The 9,946-nt window shown below is 41.7% G+C and overlaps 1 non-coding gene across 1 annotated transcript; it reads right to left on the bottom strand.

The window, feature by feature from the left end:
• Window positions 1-9,520: 9,520 nt before the first annotated feature.
• LOC114394348 lies at window positions 9,521-9,627 on the bottom strand. Its single transcript, XR_003662748.1, has one exon. It is a non-coding gene; the product is annotated as a small nucleolar RNA R71 (small nucleolar RNA).
• Between the last annotated feature and the right edge of the window lie 319 nt (window positions 9,628-9,946).

Genomic DNA, 9,946 nt, shown 5'->3' with positions numbered 1-9,946 from the left:
GCTATCATGCTTTGAGTCTTACGGATAGCGAAAGAGTGTTTATATGGATAACCACTTGGGTATCTCCGCCTGGCACCTAACTTCACGGGTTAGTATTAACAGAAATTGTCTGTGTACGGATAACCACTCGGGGTATCTCCGTACGTCACCTGACTTCACGGGTCAGGATGACAGAAAGCGCAAAAGACGACGTAAATCTCCACGTGTCAATGGACTCGTTGGCCGTGATTGACTAAGGGTGCTGAAGATGACGTTAGTCTCTGCATGCTATCGTGCTTTGAGTCTTACGAATAGCGAAAGAGTGTTTATACGGATAACCACTTGGGTATGTCTGCCTGCCACCTAACTTCACGGGTTAGTATTAACAGAAATTGTTTGTGCGGGCAATTACTTGTGTATATCCGAACGTCACCTAACTTCATGGGTCAGGATAACAGAAAGCATGGGGCGGTCGACAAAAACGAGGCTTTTGCTCCTACGTACCCTCAATTTGTGGTGAGGAACTCAGACCTACGTAGTTCTTTCAAAAGTGAGACCAAAATTGTCTCGATGTTCTTTAACTAAAATGCGAACATGCTTTAGTAAATAAACAAAACTCCCAACTGATCAGAGCAACATATAATTTTTTGATGAAAAACAATGTGTTTATTGGGGAAGGAGAGTATGCCGATGAAATTTTCTCATAACCATAAATGAGATTTCGGATGTTAGCGTTTCATTTCTAAACAACCATTTAGAGGAAACACTGGGTCCAACAAAATAGAAGAAAATCACTCAAAGTGTATCAATCTCACACATGTAAGTGTTTTATCCTAATTCCGAACCATAGATATGTCATGACTTGATTTTGCAAATCATTTCCTATCAAATCAAAGATTACATGCGTGATCATGGATCAATAGGACTTTTTCTTGGGAATGGTGTTTTTTGGTGGGAAATTTGGCTTTGAGTGTTTTGGTCTTTTCCTTTTCTGTTTTTGTTTAGTGTGGGGCAAAAAAGCCACTAGCGCACAGGATTTTGGTTGGCGATCAAGGGGAAAGGACCACCTCAAGTTGTGGTTTTCTTTCTTTTTTTGTTTACTTGTGACAATTCTGTGTTGTTCAGATATTGTCTGGTCCAAAGATCTTTCTGTATATTTCTTTTTGTTTTCTTCCGATCTTTGATCGGAAATTTTCCTTTCTTTTTTGCTTTCTTCCAATCTTTGACCGGGAACTTTCTTTTCTTTGTTTTCTTCCGAGGGCAAGGATGGACATTCTCATCCTTGGTCAAGGTTTATGGTGAGTTAGGATTTTGGCTTAAGGCTTGTAGAACGGCTGGACGTAATATATGTCAGGGTGTTGGTTTGGCCAGCAGTTCAGGGATAAAGGAGGTGTCCCACATTATTTCCATGATACACATGCAACAATGATGATTAGGAAATTTTATGCAAAACTGGTCATGCTTGCACCTATGTGGACACTCAAGCATCAAGTTTTTATGGTCATGTGACACTAGGGCTTAGGATTCATTTTCCCTACTTAAGTCAACCCAATGTTTCCAAAATATGCTCCTTTATCAATTCATGCATTCATCCGAGTCCATTTTGGGGGTTTCGGGAAATTTTCGCAGCATTCACCCTTCAGGTGCATACACATTTTTTTTTCCAAAACTGGTGTTATGATCAGTGAATCTTTTTCAAAAGAAAAGTTGGAAGTTATTTCTTTTCAAAAGTGTGCTGGCTTTTCAGCTAAAAATTTTATTTTTTTCTCTTCATCTATTAAGTTATTATTATTTGTTTATTTCCTTTTTCTGAAAAGGTCGTGCGGATGAGGGCACACACTGCCTGCTCACGTCAAACCACAAGGTAAACGAAAAAAAACATGCAATGGTAAGTCGCAATAAAAATAGTGACGAAATAAATGAGAGCCATAACGCCCAAATTATAGCAGAAATAGAAACAATAACTGAAAGCAGTAATGTTAATAACAACAAAAACAACAATTGAAAGCAGTAATGTTAATAACAAAAAGTGTGACGACCTTGGTCATGTGGCTCTGCTTCCTCCCAAGAAACCGAGCAGGTTAGTCATATCCTTATCCATATGGGATTCGTCTTCCTCGCCGAGGGACCCTGCAGGCTCCTCTCCTGCCTGGGCATCGGGCCAGTCCCCAGGCCATACGACCTTAGCCCCAAACTGCTCCGGGGTAGGGCATACAAAAGGGGCGGAACCCTGCCCCTGCTGGTTGAGGCTGAACCGGTAGTGAAACTTATGTATCTGCACCTGCCCACGGTGGTTGGTCGCTTGCTGGCGAACCAAATGCTGTAGATAACGCTCCACGCCAGTGGTCTAGTAGGATCGGCCTGCCGAGGTGGTGGCGGTGCGCCTGCGGCTTGATGTGCATCACCCTGCGCCTGCCTAGGCGTGCAGTACTTCTTGATGAAGGCTCGGGTGATCAGTGGTCAGATTACCTTACTGGGGGTGACGGGAACTCCGTAGGACTAGAAGAGGCTTGTGATCAGTGCCGGAAACCCAAGGGCCCTGTTGGACTTACCTGGGTCCAGAGGGTGCCTAGTAGGCGCCATACCTACAAACAAATAAATGGCATCAGCAATCACCTGGGCCATGTGGATGCTCATCCGTGTCAGGATGGCATACAGCAATTAGCACTTAGGCAGAGGGAGGTCGGAGTTGTGATCTCTAGGCAAGACATTGCTGAGTAGCAGTGTCATCCATATTTGGGTCAAAGTGGTCATGCTGGTGCACATGATCCGCACCCGCCTCCCTGCAACGGTCTGGGCAAAATCCTGCCTCGGTATGCACAACAGCTGGGCGATGGCTTCCTCATCGAAACTGTCAGCCTGGCTCCTCCTCTGGCTGAACTCACACTACTGGCCTTCCTCCAAAATCAGCGGGTTGCCTAGGAACTGGCTGAGGGCATCTATGTTGAAGGGAATCCATTAACCCCTTACCCACGAGCGCATGTCCCAAACTCCCTCCTCCGTGGGCCAGGCATTAGCATAGAACTCTAGGACTATCTCAGGGTCGAACTTGGTCATGGGAGTCACTAGTGGTGTCCAACGTCTACGAGCTATCTCCTCCTGGAAGTCCGAGTACTCATCTTCCCTGAGCTGGATATGCCTCTCCCTGTGGAAGGTGATGTGCCATCATTTGCTTATATTTCTTTAACCCTTTTTGCACCATTTTAATTACTGATTAGTCTTAATTGTCAAATTAATTAGGCAGTTTTATTATTTGGGCTCATTTAGCTAATTTGATGTTTTTAATCTAATTTCAGGAATTAATGAAACATTGGGCTTAATCCGGATTTTGGTTGTGGACTTGAAGATGGCAAATAAAGCAGCACTTAACTTAGTTAATTTCTAATTAGGAGATTGCAATTTTATTTTATGTAGTTCAATGTTTATTTCGTTTTGGGCCAGAATAATGTAATAGGGCCCAGTGACTTTCAGTGACTCTTTTAAATAGCAGCCTTGGGATTCGTGCAGGGCTATTATGTTAGACTATTATTCAGAGCATAGGGTTTATGTTTTACGTTTTCTCTGTTCTAATGCTACTGTTCACGTAATGCAATTTTCTATTTTCTGCTTCTAATTACAATTTCGTTCTTGTTTCTTCTTCCGTTTTCATTTACGTTTCTGCTTTTATTTTCATTTACGTTTTCTGCTTTTATTGAATCTATGGAAGGCTAAGTTTTCTGGTGTTGTTTCCTTCTGAGGATGAAGCTTGTAACATCCTGGAAATTTCTACCCGGAATTTTTGGAAACGATGTATTTTGAATGATTATATATATAAGTATTATTCAGTGTCTATGCCTATATGTTCTTGGTAGAAGTAGGAATAGTGGGGGGGGGGCAAGATACGCGGGTTGGACTAATTAAGGGAGAGAAATCCATAATTGGGAGGTTATGGGTTAATTCTTAATTAATTAGTTAAAAATCATCGTTTTGCGTGCAACTTGGAATTTGACGAAACCAACCTCTGAACCACGCTCGGGGTTTTATTCTGAGCGTTTTGATATATATATTGCTTACTTTCGAAAACTGGCCCCGACGGACGCAGAGAAACGCGAGAAACTGGAACCAGAGAAATGGCACGCAAACCGAGGCAGGATTTTAGCGTTTCAAAGGTCAGATTTTTCTCACTTTTGTGACTGAGTATGGGTCACAGTCAAAAAGAGAAAGTGGGCCCTTTTTGCTCCACTCAAATGGAGACATGTGGCATTGCTTATATAAAATAATAGAAAAGAGAAAACCCTTTTATAAAAAACCCAAAAAGCAACTCTCTCTCTCTTCACTCAGCCCAATTTCAGAACAGCTCTCTCTCTCCCTCTTCCTCACGTTGCTTTTTCCTTCTCCTCCATTCTCCATTGAAACCCCAACAAAGCTCCAACCTTTGGTGCTCATTTCTGCTCCAAATCGCGAAAGAAGGGCATTTTCGGGGTCGTGAAGTGCGTGGCTACGAGTGGGACTTCGAAAATTCAGGTTTGGGTGGACTTCTTTCTCTCTTAAATTTCGTGGGTATGGGGTTTTGGGAGATATGATGGGTGGTTTTGTTAGTTTTCTGCTGTGTGATGATTATTTGTGAAGGCATTTGCTGAAAACTTGTTGAAATTGCCATGTTTGGATGAGTTAGACATACCCATTCTGTTTTAGGGTTTTTGTGATGATGTTTGTGATGTTTATATGCTGAAATTGCTGATGGAAAACTGTTAGAGATGAAGGGTAGAACTAACCTAGGATTAGAAAGTGAGAATGTGATGTTATGAGTGGAAAAAGAGCGAGACCTTGAGAGTTGGAAGGCTAAGTCTGAATTCTGTGGTAAATGGAGGTTAAAGTGAGTTAAAACTAGCTTGAAATGTCATTTAGGACATGTGAGAAAGGTTAGGCTGAGCTAGAGAGAAAAACAAATGACCAAAGTGAACCAAGAGCCATTTCTAGGGCAAAATTGGGTGTTGAAGAGTCAAATTTTGATTTGGTGGAATTTTAGGTGTAAATCCAGTTTGGGCAAGTTTAGATTGATGTTATGGACTTGTGTGAGGTGAGAGTTTGCTTCAAATTTACCTCATTCTAAATTTCACTTTTCAAACCTAGAAAACCCATTGATTTGAGGGGTTTTGGACACCTAGATTTTGTGTTACTGCGGTTTGAAGTTTGGCTTTGGTTTAGACATGTTTGATACATGATTTGGGACTTGTAGGATTCGATTTGAACAAGATTGGATGAGAGGAAGTGTGATTTTCGAAATCTGCACTTATGCAGAATTTTGCTGTCAAAATAGGTGCAGCAGAATTTTAGCTTGGTGCAGAAAATGCTTGTGTGTGGTTGGCTGTGGAAAGAGTAGTACAGAATGAGTTCTGGATGTTTGCTAGTCGATCCCAACGGTCACAATGTAGGCTTATGCACTATAGACTTCCAGTAAAATTTTGGAGTCGATCCAACGGTTAACAAATTGGATCGAAGGAATTGTTACTGGGGTCTTTGGGTGGGAAAAGCTGTGATCTTTGGTTGGTGTTTTGGCAGAGTTTTCTGCCTTTGCTCTGTTTTCTTGGCTGTGATAGCTTGTGCTGTTTGAATGTTGTTTTGCTTGGATGTTGTGGAAGCTTGAGAGGATTGATGGGGACCCGGTGTTGAGAGAAACGAGGATATGGGCTACGTGGGAGTACGTGAGCTCAGATGGAGGTGGGCAACAGGGGATGGTGGGTTTATGCGCGCTTTGTGGATGTGAAAAACTTGTTGTGCACCATCGCCCGACCGCCACCTAGTACCACATGTGATGGGTACCCCATAATCCTACAAGCTTGAGATGAGGAAGTGTTGAAGGGTGAAACTTCCTGCTTTTATTGTTGACCACAGAGTGGTACCTGGAGATATGTCGCGGGGGTCAGGAGACCTTGGGGACGTCAGGTGGGGTGCTATTGCCCAAAACCAAGCTTGACCAATCCCGACCCAACCCGGGCATAGTCGGTCAGTGAGAACCTGTGATGTACCTAAGCAGGCGAGCTCCTGGCAGTCAACAGATAAAAGGAAAACAAGACCACAAAGCAAGGAGGCTTGTGGTGGCTGGCCAGCTGTGAATTTTGTGTAATATGTGGATTGTGGCCTCTGGTAATCGATTACCAAGGGTGGGTAATCGATTACAAGGCTTAAAATTGAGGACAGGAGGCTAAGATGGTCTCTGGTAATCGATTACCAAGGGGTGTAATCGATTACCAGGCTTGAAAACGAAGTCAGGAAACTTAGGGAGCCTCTGGTAATCGATTACCAGCCTGTGTAATCGATTACACAGAGGAATGGGTCACTGGTAATCGATTACCAGGCATGTGTAATCGATTACACAGTGTATTATTGCATATTTCATGTCCTGAGGCTGTGTAATTCAAGTTTAGCCTCTGGTAATCGATTACCAAGGTTGTGTAATCGATTACCAGAGATGGAAAGCCTTAAAATACCCCTTTTTATTGCATGTAGTGTTTATGAGACGCATCGTGTGCAGCACAGTTAGATTCTTGTGAAAGAGTCTACCCCTTTCTCTTCTTTCTTGTAGATCGTGATGGCGGCGCAGCTTATCCGTGATCAAGTAGAGATGGAGTGCCTAGAGGGAGCTTGGGAGACCCTCGAAGGCAACACGAGGTGCCGATTTCGGGGCACCATTCGATTCACGGCTACTTCTTTGGTGCATCCAGATGAACCTGCACGGACGCTTCAGCGCACTGTGGAGTGGATACTACCCACGCCTACACCATATCGTCTAGTGGAGCCCGTTCAAGTGATCGAGGTAACGTCATCCGAGGAAGACCCTGAGGAGGACCTGGAGGAGCTACCTCCTGAGCCTGCTGTGGATGCCCTTGACTTTCTAGAGGGTGATGAGGATCCACTTCTCGAGGTGGATTCTCCCGAGGAAGTCATGTCGGCATCTGAGGCAGACTCTACGGAGGATAGCGGCCCGAGGGAGATGGCGATCAGCGGGGGCTCTTCATCCTAGTGGACAGCTTTTTGGATTAGTTTTGTATACTTTTTGAGGGTGGGTGTATCTAGGACTAACTGTTAGGTTTACTCTTTTGTTTTTGTATGGGTAGACCTGATGTATAGGCATTTGATGATTGTATACATGTGGCTGAAGCCACCGCTATGGACACCTTTGCTCTGGATGACACTATATATTTTGTAAAACTCTCATATTTTGGACAGCTTTAAATGATGAATGCATTTATGATCGATCTTGTTCTTTGAAAAGAAAGCGTTAGTAACTTTATTTGTAAAAGAGTTTATCGACCGTATTTTATTCTTTTATTTTCACGTGACGACCTAAAGTAATGGCTGGTACGTTCTTTCTTTTGAAAAAGCAAAATAGTTTAGAGATTATGAGCAGTGAGAAAGAAATGACTCCGAACAGAGTTGTGAACTGGCCATTCAGGACTCTGTAGTGAGGATTTTCCTTCGAAAACTTGTTTTAGTGAAAAGAGAAAGAAATGAAAAAGAAAAAGAAGAAGAAAAAAAAATACCATGGTTTTTGTTAATTAAATCATTACTATTAAACCAGTCATTATTTTGGGGACGCCACAAAGCTCAACTCTCTTCGAGGCTCTGTTTATAATGTAGCTTCCTGGCAGTTTTCCCTTCACCAATTAACCCACATTCGTTAATATTAATTTGTGCACGCTTCGTGTTCGATTAATTGCCTCTGAGCCTAACATGCGCTCATGCTTAATGGACGAAGGGTTAATTGGTGTATGTGTTGCCTAATCACGTATTGACAACGCTAAGTTGGTTTTCGCTTAGTAAATTGAAATAGGGTTGGATTAAGTGGTTAACTGTTAGGGACAAATTCTCCATAACCTAGGACAAGAGAGTGGCTTCTGAATCAGAGGAAACAACCCATTTTTAATACTATTAATTTCGTATTCTAGTTCGCTTGTTCTTTATTTCACAAAACAAACAACCCCCCCAATCGTTACTGTTACTGCAAGTATATTATGAACATTTGGTTTATCATTGCTCGTTGGGAAATGACCTAGGATCACTTCCTAGTTACTGCATTTTCATGTTTATTTGATTCGGGTACGGCCTCGATCAAATTTGGCGTCGTTGCCAGGGAGCAGTGTCCAAAGGTTCATAATAGCTAGTGTTGTGTTAGTGTTTAATTCTTTTGTGTTTTATGTTTAATTGTTAATGTTGTGTTAGTGTATGTGTTAGTGTTGTTTAGTGTCTTGGTATTTTGTTTAGTGTGTGCTCTGTTTTAGTTTTTCTATTAAGCGCTTCCCCTGTTTCAGTTTTGGGTGTTTTGCTGTGAATAGTGTTTTGCGAAAGATTTAGCGACCACTTTTGCTTGCGGCAAAACAGAGCAGTAGTGGAAATCATGTAGCGACAGATTTTAACGACCACCCTTGCTGAATTATTTGAGATTTTTTGTTTTAGTAGCTAGAGTTGTTATTTTTGGCTGAATTTTTTTGTGTTAACTTCTTTTAATTTATATTTGTGGGAAAAATAGCTAGAGCCTTTAGTTTGGTCAGATTTGAAAGTTCCAAAAATGTAGCAAATTTTATTTTTGTCAAAACTTCAAACGGCCATAACTTTTGCTCTGGTTATCAGAATCGCAATTATTATATATGTATTTGGAGTAGAAAAAAATTTCCTATGCCGTGGATGGTTGCCATAGGCCGGCTGAGGTCTCCATCTTCCAAAAAAAGTGATTCTGTCAAAAGTTTTTTATTTTTAAGGTTTTATTCACTTATTTTTCTTAACCTACCATTTTTAGCTTCCATAGTTAGACTTTGAATTTTTGTTTGAAATTTTATGTGCTATCTTCTCATCATTTTATAAGGTTGCTCACAAAATTTCAAGTCATTTGGATATCATTTGAGGGTAGCTGTAGTTCAAACCTACACCTTTATTTACATGAGAAGGCAACTAGTTGTGCATGCTGAATGTAGTGTATGACTAGAGGCAATCCATCTGACTTACAACCCTTTGATCCTGAGATAGATAGGACATTTCATAGATTAGTTAGGCATCATTTTGTACCTTTTGATCATCATGAGCATTCCATTACTTGTGAGTCTGTGCATTTTGTTATTGGTGATTTTGAACATCCTGATTTTGAGCATTATAATTTTGAGCATTCTGATTTTGAACATTCTGAGAACATGGTACAACCTCCACCTCGTGAGAGGACTCTAAGGGAAATGGCTGCACCTGATTTCAGCTACGAAAGCTTGTGCATCCAATACCCTAATGAGGATGTCCCATATGTTCTTAAAACTGGACTGATCCATTTGCTTCCAAAGTTTCATGGCCTTGCAGGTGAAGACCTGCACAAACATCTGAAAAATTTCATATTTTCTGCTCCACCATGAAACCCCCAGATGTCCAAGAGGATCACATATTTTTGAAGGCTTTTCCTCATTCTTTAGAGGGAGTGGCAAAGGACTGGCTGTATTACCTTGCTCCAAGGTCCATCACGAGCTGGGATGACCTCAAGAGAGTATTCTTATAAAAAAATTTCCCTGCTTCCAGGACCATGGCCATCAGAAAAGATATTTCAGGTATTAGACAACTCTGTGGAGAGAGCCTGTATGAATATTGGGAGAGATTTAAAAAACTATGTGCCAGTTGCCCTCACCATCAGATTTTGGAGCTGCTTCTTCTCCAATATTTTTATGAAGGACTCAGTAACATGGACAGAAGTATGATAGATGCTACCAGTGGTAGAGCCCTTGGAGACATGACCCCTGCTAAAGCCATAAATTTAATTGAGAAGATGGCTTCCAACTCCCAACAGTTTAGTGCCAGAAATGATGCTATAGTCATTAGAGGAGTGCATGAAGTAGCCACGGATTCATCTTCAGCAGCTGAAACCAAGAAGCTTGAAGGTAAACTAGATGCCTTAGTTAACCTGGTAACCCAGCTAGCCTTGAATCAGAAATCTGTACCTATCACAAGAGTTTGT

Source organism: Glycine soja, chromosome 17 (genome assembly GCF_004193775.1).
Source record: "Glycine soja cultivar W05 chromosome 17, ASM419377v2, whole genome shotgun sequence".
Taxonomy (NCBI): domain Eukaryota; kingdom Viridiplantae; phylum Streptophyta; class Magnoliopsida; order Fabales; family Fabaceae; genus Glycine; species Glycine soja.
The sequence above is the reverse complement of the archived record's forward strand: the minus strand, read 5'-3'. Positions and strand labels throughout refer to the sequence as shown.